The 15874-nt window shown below is 53.9% G+C and overlaps 1 protein-coding gene across 3 annotated transcripts in view; it reads left to right on the top strand.

Annotated features, from left to right (window-relative positions):
• Window positions 1-552: 552 nt before the first annotated feature.
• Window positions 553-15874, top strand: part of LINGO1 (leucine rich repeat and Ig domain containing 1) — a 97338-nt gene continuing 82016 nt past the window's right edge. The window contains exons 1-2 of one of the 3 annotated variants that reach the window (XM_072345338.1): window positions 553-711; window positions 12182-12304. The gene's annotated coding sequence lies outside the window, so the exon portion shown is untranslated. The remainder of the gene's footprint in view (window positions 712-12181; window positions 12305-15874) is intronic. The other 2 variants (XM_072345337.1, XM_072345339.1) reach the window with 2 other exon arrangements.

The raw sequence follows: 15874 nt of genomic DNA, 5'->3' as shown, positions 1-15874 counted from the left end.
TGCTTTTCCTCACTTATCCCGGTGCCAGCGGGGTGGGAATCGTTCCAAACCCGGTCCGTGCGCTGTGAGGCACAACCCCGAATGGAGCGGCTGCTGGATGGAGCCTCAAAGGTCACAGCAGCACGGGACTGGCTGGTGCCAAAGGGGCGCAGCACAGCCCCCGCGTGTCCCACAGCGATGGGTCTCACGAATGAGTGCGTGCAAAGGCATAGGCGGTCTTGCAGAGCCATAGTCAGGGGCGCGGTTGAGCCCCGACGCCTCGTTGCACCCACGGATGCGAAGGGAGTAAAGCTCCCATCGTTGAGCTGAGGGGTCGGGGCTCCACCGCAGCGCCCTCCCAGCACCCGGGGCTCCGCACGGCCGGCTCTCTCCCTTTAAAGCCAGCCAGGCTGCCCCGCCATTTGTCACCGGGGCCGGGCGCGGGAGGCGCGGGAGGTGGGGGGGGCTGGGGGCGGGCGGGGGGCGCGGCGGCGGCGGCTGCTGCGGGAGGTGCCCGGCGCGGCGGCGGCGGCTGAGCGGAGCCTGAGCCGCTCTGTGCGGGGCCGGCCGCAGCCGGAGCCGCAGCCCCGGGGCGGGAGCTCGCCCCCGCCGCTGCCGCGGTGCCCGGGGAGCGCGGAGCCGGGCGGAGCCGGAGCGGCGGAGGATGCGACGGGCCCCGCCGAGCCCAGCCCAGCTGCAGAGCGGCGCCGCTCGCCAGACCGCCCATCGGAGGTAAAACGGCGGTGGGAGATGGGGGTCCGGGCGCGGAGGGAAGCGCCGTGTCCCCGGGGAGCTGCCGGGTATCCGCGGGCGGGGGGAGCTCCACGCTGCCGGCAGCGGTCCGTGCTTTGGAGACCCTTTCCCTTGCTGCGGAAGGCAGGGAGGGTGCCCGGAGCATCGCGCCTGGAGCTCCGGGACCGGCGGCTCGGGGACGGTGCCCTCAATGGCTCTTGATCCGCTGCCATTCGGTTACTGCAGCAGCAGGTGACCGCCCTGCTCGGCACGAGTCCCTTTCCCAATGAGGGCGAATCTCAAGCTGCCCCCTCCCCTCGTGCTGCCTGCCTGGCACGGCAGCCCACCACCGCAACGACGACCCGAGGGCCCCAGGGCTCCGCTTTCATCCGCTGCGCTGCTGGCGGAGGAGAGAGAGGGGTTTAATTACCCTCCCGTGTCAGCTCGAGAGAAATCTGCTGGGACACAGCTCTTGGCAGGTGCGAGATAACAAGAGGGTTTCGTGCACGGGAGGCTGAGCCGAGAGCTGCTCGGTGGCTTAATTGGCAGCTTCGTAGCAGGGTATGGAAGCTGGTGTGGGCTCCAGTGGCGATCCTATTGGCACAGCTGGCAAAGGAGAGATGGATGCTGAAGGCTGGGGGTTCTCTCAGTGCGTTCCTTTGGTGCTTTGGGTCTGGACGCAGAGCAGGTGCTCTGGGCTGGTGGCACAACATCACATCGGTGCTGTCCTCTGAGGGCCGGTGCTCTTCCAGCACTGCTCTGCTTCTGAAGCAGGCAGCTCCCCGAGGAGCTCTCGCCCTGGTTGTCAGGAAACAATGTGCTGCATGGGGCACTGGGGAGCTGGGAGCGAGCAAAGCGCCTCCGGGTCCTCGGCTTTGCACAGCAGTCTGAGGGCGGGAGGTTGGATGAGCTCAGGGTCCGCCGAGCATCATCTGTCCTCCTCCTGCTCAAATCCCTGAGGTGCTGAACCAGCTCTTGACATTAGCATCTGAAAGGCTGCAGTCCCACGACAGTGGGGAAAGCCTCTGCCCTCGCTCCACCACGGCTGCAGAATGGGGATGTATGGATCAGCTCCTCCTCCCCATCCTGCTGCCCCCCGCTCCTCATGTGGGACCCCACCACAGCCGTGTCACCATCACGAGGACACCTCTCTGAGCCCTGACCCTGTGCAGTGCTGGTCTGGAACACACCAGCAGGAGGTGGAAGGACATCACATTTGATCTTATCCTTTATCCAGATGTGCTGAGCTATTCCCTATCCTCATTCCTGAGCTTTCCCAGGGGTGCATGGGGCAGATGTTGTGCATGCTGCAATGCTCCCAAGCTCTCACTTGCCCAGTGGTGTGAAGGAGCTGATGAAACTGGATGGAACCGTGGTGTTTGGTTGTTGTAGTGATGCTCATTGCTTTAGGGGCTGGGAGGTGCAAGTGGTTGTGCTGTGCTCCGTGCAGTGGAGTGATGGAGCCAAGCAGCCGTGGGGCAGGTTGGACTGAGCACGAGATAAAGCTACACTCACTGCAACAGCAACAAGCTTTTGATACCACCTGTGACGGGAGCATATTTAGAACTGATATATATCCCCTGCTCTGGCTCTGGGCTTTGGATCAAGGCATAGGAGCTTTTGACGCATGCACACACAATAATGGAGAAAAAAAAAGAAAAGAAATTAAAACCACAATCCTCAAAATGTCTGCAAATCCAAGAGCTTATCCTCACCCCGGGTAGGCAAAATTAACCAAGTGTAGGATCAGTAAATCAGAGATCAGCCACTTTCATCATTGAACATAAGAAGGCTGTGAGCTCAGCTGGCACAGAGCACTGAGACCTTGCAGGGCTGCAAGGATCCAGCTCTGCAACCTGCTCCAGCACCTGCAGGTAGGGCCAGCCTGCCACTTATAGGGCTTTTTTTGGGGGGGGTCAGGGGCGTAGAGGAGTGGGAGCTTGGGCAGGCAATGAGCCTGGCTGCAGCACACAAGGCAGACGGCCTGTGAGGCAGTGTGGTTTATCAGAACAAGGCAGCCTCCACTGTAGCTGAGCATATGCAGGGCATGCGTCGGCAGCAGGGAGGGGATGGGCTGGCATCTGTCCTTCAGATCCATCCTTCTGCTACACTGAGAGTGTGCCCGGCCTGGGCAGGTGGCTTCCCATCACCTGCTTGTGGCTCAGGGCAGTGCCAGCTCCTGGAGCACCCGTGCTGCCGGAGCCTGGGGTCAGGCCAGTCCATCTGGGGATTCATGGCATTATCTCTTAAATGCCTTTAAGTGAAATGGAATGGCCGGGCTGATTGGATTGCACTCTGTAATTAATTAGCTGGGTGCACCATGAGGGAAGCAGCTCCGGTGGGATGAGTAGGGGACCTACCAGGAGATGCAGTGCTCTGGGCTCCTTTGCTAACTAAAGCCAGGCAGGAAGGAGGTGCCACTGCCAGCACCTGGCTCATCTTCAGGCAAGTCATCCTGGGTTCCATAGTGCTGTGGGGTGGGCTGGGGTCCCTGCCCCTTCCCTTAGGGACCAGGGCCTGCCACACTGCCCAGCCCCTCCGGGTGCCGTGGTGTGATGCTCGCTGTGCTTCTCTCAGCTCCATTGTCTGCTTATAGCAGCAATCCGTATCCTTAAACGGAAAGCATCTCTCTTAGGTTAATTGTTTTTCTTCCTTTCGTGTTTACTGTGGGGATTAATAAGGAGCCAGAGCGTCAGGAAAAGCTGAAACGGCTGCTTGTTTATTGTTCAGTTTGGGGAAAATGCTGCTGACAGCTGGGCTCAGCCTGCTTGGCATAGAGGGAATGGGCTCACAGTGCCCTCATCCCACAGGCAGCATCCCTGGGGCTGCCCAGGAGATGGGGCATGTCTGTGCCATTGCACGCAGGTGTATGAGGGCCTTGGGGAAGGGGTGGGAGCTGCTTGGGTGCACCCTCCTGCAGTGCAGGGACTCTGTTCTGCTCATGGGGGGATCTGTCTGCAGCCCTGGGATGGTGACAACCAGGGCATCTTCTAGGGCTGCAACTTCTCTTTTATCTGCTGGGTGCTCACGAGGTTGGAACAGAGCTGGTTTCACTAGTAGGAGCTGGAAGCTGTTTTCTGCCCTGAGCTCCCTGCACAGGGATTGAGCTTGTTGAGCTGCTGCTGTCAGGGTGTGGCTCAGCATCCCTGATGGCACAGAGGGGACAGGGCAGGTTGCACGCTATCCAAACAGCCCAGGGCACTGCTGAGGTGCCAGAGGAGAGAGCCTTGTGCAGTGAGGGCTGATGCTGGTTGGAAAACAAAGCACAGCATGTGCCAGCTCAGCCTAGCCCACAAAGGAAAACCACGTCATTTGTAAAAGAAAAGCTTTTAAAAATAGATCTCTTCCTTAGCAGAGAACACCACTTGGGAAGAGTCAATGGGTTCTGTTTTAAGAGTTGGGAAACAAAGCACCTGGGGAGCTCTGCAAGGGAATCTCTTGGTGTAGAGTTCCCAGTGCCAGCTGGGGCTCTGTGTGCATCCATGCCCGCGGTGCACACAGCCTGCTGTTTGCTGGTGTTTGCCTCTCCTGCTTGTATCCATGGGGGAACTTGGCTTTTAGGGATGCTGGCTGTGCTGGAGTTGGCCCAGTCTGTGGGCTGAGCTGCCTTCTATGAGCACCCAGGCTCTCCTGAGCAGAGCACTGGGCAGCCCACTGGCAGCTGCTTCACTGCTGGTGCTGGGACTGTGCTGTGAGTCTCATGTACCCCTTTTTTGGAGGGGAGGGGAAGCAGAGCATCCTTGGTGGGCAGTGCTGTGCATCGTGCCCTGCTTCTCCCGTCCTCCCCCAGCAGGAAGGGAGGCGGCGGTGCACCCAGCAGAGCCTGCCTAATTTCCCCTAATTCACTAAGGAGCCCTCTTGTTTGCCTCGGCTCTGATTAACGAGGCGCGTCTCACTTTGACAGCGTGTCACAAGCAATAAATTCAGGCTGAGCTGCCGGGCGGCGGGGACGCCCTCATGTTCCCATCTCCCTGCTGCAGGCTCTGCCTCTATTTGCACCCCAGCCCTATAGCAAGAACGGGGTGGCAAGGTCAGGTGTGCGAGGGGCTTCCTGGGGGCTGCCTTGGCCACTAGAACCTTAGTGGCTTCTTGTGTCGTTTGCCCAAGTTGGAAATGTAAGATGTTCCACCAGGGAGCGGATGGAGAGATGTTGAGTGGCTGCAGTCCATGCTGTGTGTTTGTAGGGTTGGGCCTTTGCGCAATGTGCAGGTGGGGGTAACAGGAGAGGGCTGTGCTGACCCCACTGAGCTGGGGACAAGGGACAAGGGACAAGGGACAAGGGACAAGGGACAAGGGACAAGGGACAAGGGACAAGGGACCAGGGCCAAGGGACAAGGACATGCTCGCTCTGCTTGCCCTGTCCTCATGGGCCCCGTGAGACACAGCAGGCTGGTGCTGTCACCTCCGCTCATGTGTGCTTGTCACCTCATGCTTGGTGACACCAGCCTGCTCTCTCCCAGAGCCATTAAGGGACCGCACAAGCTTTCTAATCAGCGCTGGGAAGCACCACCTATTAGCACTGCTCCTCTTTGTGTTCTTGATGGATTTTTTTGAAAGCCTCGCTCGCAGTGGCTCTCCACTGTTGGCTTTTGTTTTGTCCTCAATAGCTTGTCTAATAAATGCCATTATCTCGGGCACAAATCTCCTTCATGTCTCAATTCCGAGCCCGTAGCGATGGCAGAGTGGTGGCACTTTGAAAAGGGGCACTGTCAGGGCTGCCATCAGCTCCCACACCTGTCCTGGAGCAGATAAGGACAGAGCACGTGTGGGCACACAGCATGGGTGTTGGTGTGGGAGCAGTGATGGCAGCAGTCCTCGCAGCCCCTGCCGCCCCACTCATTAGAGACAGCACACTAACAATCCGGAATCCTCTCTAATTCCAACAGCTTAGAGGGGCGAGGATTGAAAGGTTGCAGGGTGAAGCCATGAGAAGTGTTTCCTACAGCTTGAAGGAGCTCTCTGCAGCCAGCATAGGGGTTGGGTGCCTGCATGGCTGCATGGGGCTGGCCCCTGCGCTTCCCCAGCTCCTGTCCTCCCCTTTATTAACAGCACTTCAACCTCTCAGCACTTAACGCAGCACAGCATTTTGTTTAGTGGCATTTTCTCTCTCTTCTTCTTTTTTATCCCCCAACAGATCTTGCATTTTAAAGCACACACGCAGCATCCAGACGTGCTCTCGGCTTTCCCCCAAACGTAATTGCTTCCAAACTGCAGAGAGTTGGCAAAAGCAATTTTCTCTACATTAGGGGAAGGCTCCGGCACATCCCATCCCTCTGCGGCTGCTCTCCCAGCCCTGCCTTCTGTCTGCAGCTGTGTGGTGCTCAGGGCTTCTGTAGTCCTTCCCTTGCCTTGCCTTCCTCTGTGCTGAAACTGGGGCTGTTGTGTTGCCCCTTGTTCTGCCTGGATGCTTTTTGTCACCTCCTGATGGAGGACAGCTTTTGGCTGTGCAATGGTTGTACCCTGCCCCAGCTGGACTTGGAGAAGCAGGACCTTGTGCTAAGGATCAGATCTTGGAGATGGCAATATAACCAGGATAAGTCACGTGTAAATGCACCTAAATGAGCTCTGTGCATGCTACAGCCTTCCTGCCCTGTGCTGAGAACCCTTGGGTGCTGGTCTGCTTGGAGAAGAAAACGGGCACCTCCCAAACACAATCTATTCACTTCCAAGGGACTGGGTTTGGTGTGTGGAGGGGCAAACACTGGAGTGTGCTCCCACAGGTGCCCATTGCTAGCAGGCTTAGTATGTACAATAAATAGAACCATTTGAGTTGGAAGACACCCTTAAAAGCCATCGGTCCACACCCCCTGCACTGAACTGGGACACCCACAGCACACTGGGTGCTCAGAGCCCCCCAAGCCTGACCTTGGTGTCTGCAGGGATGGGGCACCACTGCCTCACTGCCCGTAGTGTCCAAAACTTATATCCAATCTAAATCCCCACTCCACTACTCCCTTTTGGGCCTCAGACCCAGAGGGACTGTTTGATGCTGGTGGCTTCAGCTGTCCCTGAAGTCTGGTGAGCAATGCCTCGTGTAAGTGGGTCTTCTTGCAGCTGTATCCTTCCAGCTGTGTAGCTACGTGCTGTCTTAATAGTGTCAAGCTCACAATGAGCTCGGGCAATTTGCTTTATAAAGCAACGCACTAAATGTGTCAACACTCGGTGCATGTTTTTAATATAATATTTCAGATTGTTTTGAAAGAAGCCAAGATCCTTCTTTCCCTCTTCATTAGGAGCGCTTTATGTGAAAGAGATGAACAATAGAGAGCGTGTGCCAGGGAGGAAGCTTTCCCAAGTATTTGTTGCTGCTGAGAAATCAGCTGCTGCTTACAATAAAGAACTTCAATGCATAGCTACGGGGGTAATTAAGCAGTGCATGAGCTGCCAAGGGAGGCTGCGGGATCACGAGACAAGAGGTGATGGCCTGAAGTTGCACCAGGGGAGGATCAGGTTGGGATCTTAGAGGTCTTCTCCAACCTTAATGATCACCATTGCTGGAGGCGGTAAGGCCATGCTTGACCATGTCCATTGGGGATGGTGAAAGTCCTGCCTTGAGGGGAGGGAGATGAGAAGAGCCCCCAGCAGCTCCTGTCTTTCTGTGGGGTGGCAGAAGGGAGATGTGGCAGCTCTGCCAGGAGCTGTCTTGGGCTGGGTTTGCAAACTGTGCTCTGTTTAAACCCAGAAATGAAGGTTGTGGTTTTTAACTCACTTCCCAGCAGGATCGTGGGTGGGTTCTTCTGCCGCTCTTCTGGCCTCCAGCTGGGAGACTTGATCTGGTTCCATGAGAAGGGTAAGACCTTTCGTGTGGCTGGCTGCAGTGCTCCGCTCTGACTGGTGCTAGTCAGAAATAATCCAGCTGAACTGCACTCCTTGGGGAAACTGGGTTCCTGTCTCTTCTTCCAGAGTTCCTTTCATCTTGAGATGGAGGAAACCTTCGGGGAAGCTGAAACTCAGCTTTATAGCTGGAGGCTCTGGTGGAGGGTGGATAGGGCTGCGATGAAGCAGCAGCTCTCCAACCAGCACAACCCCTTGGCTGGGGGTTCCTGCAGTGCCCACTGTGCCAAGGAGCTGTGCTGGGACCTGGCTGCCCGAGGATGTGTTGAGATGGGGGTGACCTGGAGCAGAAGGTCAGCATCCTCTTGTGTTCTCAGGACAGGAGGATTTGGCTTTTCTTCACTTCCTGCTAATCCCGCTGCTGAAATATTCCTCCTGCAGATCTGTGTGTGTGTGTGTGTGTTTTTTTTACAGCTCCTAAATGGAGAGTTTAAGCTCATTCTTTTCTTTTCTGTGAAAGAGGCAGTAAATCCTTTATCCTGGCTGGCTATTTCTGTGCGTGCATTTCCTCATTGTGCTGCAGCTTGTCGGCTGTGTCAAAGCCCAGAAGCCTTGGCCTCTGTTGGATTCCAGCTTGGATTTCTCAGTATTTAACAACACAGCCTCACTCGGACCAACATTTCTTTTCTCTCTTTTCGGTGTCTTTTTGCAGAAATACCTGTTTAAAACAAGCGTTGACAAAAGGGAGCAAGCAGAGAGGTAATGGCTTGTCAGCTTTGTCCTCAGCACGGCCTGGCTGTAGATTTGACATGCAGGGGGATTAGCAGGTTTAGGAGGGTGGCTGCTGTGTGCTGTGCCAGCAATGGTGGCAGGGCTTGGGCACCTCCCAGCATTGCTGTGGAGCTGTGCTGGTGCTCTTTGAAGGTGATCTGGGCTTACCACTGCGGCCATACACCCAGCTGCGGTGGCTGCTTGTGCGAGAACAAGAAGATAAACAGTAGAAACTGTGATTAATTAGTGTAGCTAATTAGCGGGGTTCTTGGCCAGGCTAGAGCTTGGGGGTAAAGAATCAAGATGAGAGGAAAAGACTCCTTGGCTGCGTGCAGCTCGGGTAGCGGGACCAGTAGTGCTCAAGGTGTTAATTACTGCACCATAATTCGAGTCAGCGGAGTTGTCTCCGAAGCAGCGCTCTTCTTTGCTCTTCATTTGCAAATCTGTGCAAGGACCACGATCAGCAAATACATTTGCAGCAAGCTCGTGGTGGGCCTAGAGATTTGGAAGAATCCTTGGCAAATATTTGCCCGCCTCCACGGTGAGCTTCGCGGATGCTTCTCCTGACCTGGATGCTGAATGTGACTGGCAGCTTTGGGTAGGATGTCAGACCTTGGGACGGGGCCAGGAGTGGCTGCTGCTGGATGCTGAGGCTAACAGCATTTCCTTCCTCCTGCCCTTTTGCTGTGCAGCACGTGGCTGACTTCAGATGTGATACACTTGACTGCATCCCTTGTAGGAGCACATCATTCCCATTAAAAGGTGGCCGCAGCTAAATACCATTTGCTCAGCGAGGTCTAAAGCGGTGCCCTTTGGAGTGATTGGGAGGCACGGCCACTTTCCTGAGGACAGGAGACTATTTTTCAGGGTGACTTCTCTTTATTATTAATTTGCTAAGCACCGACTGATCAACACTGAGATGCAAAGAAAGGATGTGAGCTCTGCCACGGAGATCTCACAGTGAAATAAATGTATTAAATCATACCCAGGCTGGAGATAATAGCACTGCATGCAAAGGTGAAGCTGGTCAGAAGAGGGGTGAAGATGCTTTCTTCTCCGCCAGGCAAGGGTCTTGCTGCTTGTTCAGGCAAACAGGAGGCATTGTTCCAAGGTCATCTCATCTCACACTTACGAGGTGCTTTTGGAGACGATATGGATCCACTGAGCTTGGACCATTCCCTCCCATGAATGGGCACTTGGCTTCGTTGGTATATAAGTGACTTTCTGGAGCCCATCCTTCCCAGCAATGCACCCCTGCCTTTAACTTGGGATGATTTTCCTCGCCCCTTTCATGTCCCTAAAACAGTTATGTGAGTTGGCTTTCAGCAAACTGTGCAGAGGGGGAAATACTTCCCGAGCATTCAATCGCTGTGATCGTGGTTAATGAAGCTTCTGCCAGATCTATCCCAAACTGTGCTCACCTTGTTATAACCTCAGAGTCCCGATATCCTCCAGCAATTACAGCGCTGTGACTCAGACAGCGCGTTTTGTGCCACAGCTTGGGGGAACCGCAGGCTGTCTCCTCCCAACCCCAGGTGCCCAACTAAAAAGGTAAGAGACCTTCTTCAACAAAAAGGAATTCAAACATTCCCCACTGGTCAGGATTGTCTGTAGACTCTTTGCTGCGCTCAGAAGCGACCATTTGGACTTTTTTAAATACACGTCAACCCAGGGCCATGAAGATGGCTAAAGGAAACTTAATTTTAATTGATCGATTCGGGTGGAAAATCTAATTTATTTGGGTAAATATGAGGTCTTAATTTCTAAGGGCGGAGGGGGGGGGGGAGTATATTTTGCTTTGTCTGTCCAGTCAGCTGTATGTGTGTGCATGTGAGAGATCTTAGGCATGAGATGGTAACCCATCACTGAGGCTGGGTCCATGCCAGGCTCCAGGAGGAGGTTGCCCAGCAGAGAGGTCTGGGCTAGACCTCATGACTCAACAGGAGGGTCATCTGCAACCCTCCTCCCTCTGGTTCCTAGAGGAGCTGCTTGAGACCCATCACTGAAGAGGTCTGCCCTTGGCCCCAGCATCTGGATCAGACAGAGATGTTTGACTTTAATGGACCCCTTCTTTCTACCCTGCCTTGTACCACCATCATGGTTCTATGATTCTGTGATGACCATGTGTGCCACCCCGGTGTGATGGGAGGCAGGCCTCACCCCTCAGGTGGGCTGTCATCTTGATGTGACTGGAAGTCAGGCTTAGTATCCCTGGTGGGCTGCCGTATTGATGTGACTGAACTGCACACCCGATAATGGGAGGAGATGGCCTCAAGATGTGCCAGGGGAGGGTCAGGTTGGATGTTAGGAGAAATTTCTTCTCTTTCTGAGTGGTCAGGCACTGAAATGGGCTGCCCAGGGAGGTGGTGGAGTCACCAACCCTGGAAGTGTTCAGGAACCCAAAGACGTGGTTAATGGGCGTAGTGCGATGGGTTGGGGTTGGACTTGGTGACCTTGGAGATGTTCTCCAACCCTAATGATTCTATGATTCTGTGATCGTGGTGGGCCTGAAATGCAGGCCTGCTGTTTGGATAGCAAATCACTTTCTGATAGATACCTTTAGCATTAAGGGCTGGCAGAATCCATCTTGAGGAGGTTAATCTGCAGGCTGGCATTCCCTGTATCTTACCCCTGTATTGTGTGTGTCAATGAAACTGAATATAGATGGCCATCAGAACCTGGCTTTAGGATGAGGTTCTCTCCAAGGAAGCCAGGCCCAATTTATGTATAAAATTCCTCCTTTAAAACTTGCAAGATGTTAGAGAAATGCAATTGCTGTACCCAGAATGATCCTCTTGAACAATTTCCCTTAATGTGGTTTTGATTCTGACCGCAAAATATGGTAACAGAGGCTCAGTGGGATGCCTTTTAGTTGGTGCAGCAGTGCATCTAAACAATGCACTGAGCTGCAAAGAAAAAAGAAAAAGACTACCAGGAAAAGTTAAATAAAAACAAAAAAAAAATGAAAATAAAACTAATGGAAATGAACTGATCAATGAACCAAATCACCTCAACATTTGTATCTTTATCTGTATTGAGGATAACCCGCGTTAGTTTTCTCATCCACACCAATGCCTGTCATGTACCCAAGTGGATTCTTAAGTGAGTCTTGAGCCCCCTCACTCCAATAGCAAGGGGGTTGAGTTTCCCATCCTGGTAGTTTAACGAGGGTCTTTAGATAATAATACAAAGTGCTAACTTAACCATGGGCCAGCTTTTTAAGTCTGCAGCTCCACAGGAAACTATATGACATGGCCAAGTGGCCAGAGCAGCCCATGCCAAATGCTGATATTAAATTGCCCGGGGGTTCTATTTTCAATGCTGTTTCCCAAGTATGTTCTAGAAAAAACAGATTGGACTCAAGTTTATGCATGCAAGCTATTCAAGGATGAAAATTCAGGCGAATACTTGGATAGATTAAGATAAAAGCTTGTAAGGATGCAAAGCTTGTATTCATTTCAGTCCTTGTTTAAGGCTTGGGTTCTAAAATTCCTGGAAACATTCATAATGTAGCGATGGGCTGGAGAGGAAGAAGTATAGAGGAAATATTACCTGCTCAATGTAATCATAGCACATCTAAGAAAGGAGAGGATGACATCGCCATTAGCAAGAGTGGGAGTAGGATATCTTTCAGCTGAGGCTGATCAAGTTCAAACCCGATTCAGGCTATGTATGCTGACCATCAGTGCCTTATTTCTAAGCAGGCAGGTGGCCTGGAAATTCAGATGCCACATTTATTCTTCAGGTACTCATTGAGTGGATGAGCACGTGTAGCACACAGTATGTGCGGCACATGGCACGCTTAGCACAGGGCGGTCTGAGGGACAGTGATGTGACAGTCAAACCCATCACAGTCACAGGCTGAGGTGGGAACTCAAGGCTCTGCTTTCCTATCCTGACATCCCCTGTGCCTTCTCCTCCACAGCACCCTCCACTTGGGAGCCATGAGCCACCCCCAGCAGCCACAGAGCCGCCGGAGCAGCCCCCTGTGCCCACCCCCTCTGTGCTGATAGCTCCTCTGCTGCAGCCTACAGGTGGCCCTCCAGAGGTAAGGACTGCAGCTGTGCTGTTGCAGAATCAGTGTTCATGGTTGAGGGGTAGAAATTGGGTTTAGAAATCAAAATGTTGGCGCTTGGAGATTTTTAAGCTTTTTTTTTTGCTTGCAAGCTTCCCCTCACAAGCAGCATTGGGAATGTGTGTTAATGTGTGAGCATTGAAACTTTTCTGTCTGTTAAATGCCTTGTGTGGAGCAGCTGGGGTGGGCAGAAGGATGTGGGTGCCCTGAGCAGTGTGCAGGGAGGGCACAGATCTCTCCTGCAGGAGCTCTCTGGCCTGACCTGTCCCATCTCAGCCCCCCAAAGCACAATCCCAGCCCGTGTTTTCAGAGTGATGCTCTGCAGGCAAGTCAACTATTAACCAAGGGGAAGCAGGAGCTGGTTAGTGCTGATGTCCTCAGCCATAAATATTTTGCCCTCTCTAATCCTCCGGGTAGCTCCAGCATTCCTGCTTTCCTAAGAGTTATTTGACTCTTTGTGTTGCACTTCTTAGACAAATGGCTTTTAAATAAAACCATCCGCTAGCTCGTTAGGCCTCCTGTCCAGGTCACTTCCTGTGCTGGTGATTTATAGGGTTGCTTTTAACATTTTATTAACTTTAAATCGCTTGGGCCAGTCAATCGGAGTCCATCCCATTAGCTGCAGCGAGCGGCAGCCCATTTGAATCAGGCTCCCACAGCTTCCCTTGCTCTGAGAGCCTCTGCAGGGTGAGCAAAGGGGAAGAGCAGGAGGATCCTGATAGGGAGGAACAGATCTGGGAGGGATAAATGAATCGCAGAAAGGTTAAGGTGATAACGGAGCTTTAGATCGTATCTGGGGAGCCGGCTTATCTCCTGCTGCTCCTACGTGATTTTTGGCTGCGGCGTGCTGGGCTGTGCAGGGATGGGAGAGAACCAGAGCTTGGTGAGGAGGAGGTGGCTGTGGGCTGCTCTATGCAGGGCATCTCTGCTGGAACATCCCTGACGATAGCACGTGCCCATGTTCCTGCAGCAATGCCTGCTTCCTTGCCTAGTGCATGCACGAGCCCATTTAGCCCCTGACTTTCCTCTAGCCTTTCCCCCAGCCTGGCTCCTGGCATCCCACCTGGTCCAGCCTGCTTTGTCCTACCCAGACCTGCCCTGCAGCTCCTAGGAGCAGTGCCAGCTCCAGTGCAGCCCCCAGCTGTGGGGGTGAGCAGGGCTGAGCGCAGCCCCAGCACAGGGCAGGCTGCTGGGGGCAGAGAGAGCTTCACCTGGGGATCCAGGCCTCCCACCAGTGATGTGAGGCTGCAGCAGCAGCTTTGATTATCTCTGGTTTTGTTCCCGCTCTCCCCCCGTGTCCTGTCTTTGTTCCAGCTGTGCTTAGAGATGTTATTCAGTGGAGTTTTCCAGCTCTCGGTAACAGGGGGAAAAAAACGAACTCCTGCACAAGCCGAGCTAATGAGCTCTCTCTGGAAATAAAAGCATCCTGAGGACAGTCTAGCCATACAGAACAGCCTGTGCTCTGCAGCTGTTCTGGCCACCGCCTCCAAGCCACATCCCAGTGCTGGGCATCCTGTGGGGCTGTGACCTCCCATCCTCCGCAGCCCTCACTTATTTCAGGCAGCAGGAAAGCTGAGCAGAGGTTTGTTCCCCCCCTGCTGTGTCTGTGCAGGGCCGGGATGCTGGTTTGGGAGCGTCCTTGCTGGATGTGCCCGCTGTCCCAAACACTGATGCAGGGCGTGCTCACAGGACAAGGCAAGGGGAGAGGGACGCACATTCCATGGACAGAGTTGGCTGTAACTGGTTAGAAATGGGTTGGGGTGGTGTCCTGGCTCCCATCTCTTAAGCATCCCCCCTGCATGCATGCCAGGTGCATACAGGAGGGAATTTATCTCACGGCAGAGTGGACACTTGATAGCTATTGCTTCTGATGTGCCCATGATTTGCTGAGACCCGTGTCTCCTCTGTTGTGCTTCTGTCTGTATTGGCTCCAGGTCCCAGTGCAAAGGGGAGGGGATACGTTTCACCCGGGCTGTGATTTTGAGGCTGAAGACTGACCCACTGTGTGAGCGCCAGCCTCTTTGCATGGTACACAGGGTGATTTCCCTCTCATCCTCACAGCTTGTCCCAGCTCTCAAGGTCACACCAGTGACCGGAGCAATGCTGCTTGCTTTTGCTGCACTGCTCTGCTGCGCCCAACCACGGGTTGCAGGCTCCCCCTCCTTTCTTCTTCTCATGCTCTACTTTTCCAGGCCTTCCCGCTGCCACTGCTCAGGCAAACTGATTGAATTCAGGGAGATCAGCTCCTTGCTGAAGGCTAAAATACTGTGGTGTTTAACACCTGGGTGGGAGCACGGGCAGGAGGATCTCTGCCTTTCCAGGTGAGCACGCAAATTGCTCCCTCTGCCTCCAGCTGCTGCAGTGCCTGACACACGCCATGCAGCTGGAGGAGAGGCTGTACCCTGTCCCCGCAGGCAGTGCCTGCCATGTGCTCCAAAGGACCCACAAGCATCTGGGGCAACCATGCATGAAATTCTCTGCAAGAATCCAGGGGCTGGATGGCAGGTGTGGCACTGCTGGGAGATGCCTCGAAACCAGCATGTAGCCAAAGGCAAATGGAAGCAGAGCAAACAAGAGCGTGCACGGGGAGGCTTTACTAAGGAGAAATAAACGTGAGGCAGCTCGTTGGTGCGGTGCTAGCTTTGGAAAGATGAGCTCCAGGAAGCTACGAAGCAATGAGGTCGGGATTGGCATTGGACATCAGACTGGCACCAGGACTGGCCCTCTCTGCTTGCACTGACTTTGACTTGAACAGCCTCATTAGTGAGGAAAGCGTCCCTGAGATAAGTTACTGCTGCTGTAACAAGTGCAATTATCCCCTTCTGCTGCTATTCTGGCTGTGGGCATTGAAGTTTGTTGCTATTATACCATTTCATTGCAGAGCTCTTGTGCACAGGAGAGCGCTTGCAGGAGAAAGTCAAATTACAGCAAGCCTGTTTTGGGGAAAGAAGCACTCATTATCAGCTTGATCCCACTCAGTCATCTCATCGTCTCAGGATGGCTATGCCCGGGCAGACTCTACCTGTCCCCTGCTCGCTGCCTGAGCTCCATGCCAGTCATTGGCACCCTGCTCTCCCAAGCCCAGCATTACTCAATGACACATCTCTGGGAACATGTAGTGGTGGCAGTGTCTCACTGAAGTGTAAAGATGAGGTCTGAGACCACAGAAAGTACTTGCTTGATGTTTATTCCATCTTATTCAACCTATCAGAGCCCTGAGGTTGAGGCCCTGGAGCTGCTGCCCAGAGCTGTGGGTGCCCCATCCCTGGAGGTGCCCAAGGCCATGAATGAGCCCCGGGCAGCCTGAGCTGGTGGGGGAATCCAGCCCAGGGCAGTGGGGTTGGAATTGGGTTGGCATTAAGGTTCCCTCCAACCGAAGCCATTCTATGATCCTCCATGAGAGCTATGAAAAGCTCGTGGAGTGTGAGCAGGGGAAGCTTGCAGCTGAGTGTCGCAATAAGTGATGAGTGAGTGGTTAGGATAAGTCATCTGTCATCAAATCAACCGGGAAAGATTGCTGCTTTTTAATAAACAAATGGTGAG

Source organism: Excalfactoria chinensis, chromosome 10 (assembly GCF_039878825.1).
Source record: "Excalfactoria chinensis isolate bCotChi1 chromosome 10, bCotChi1.hap2, whole genome shotgun sequence".
NCBI lineage: Eukaryota > Metazoa > Chordata > Aves > Galliformes > Phasianidae > Excalfactoria > Excalfactoria chinensis.
This window is presented reverse-complemented; position numbering and strand designations above follow the sequence as displayed.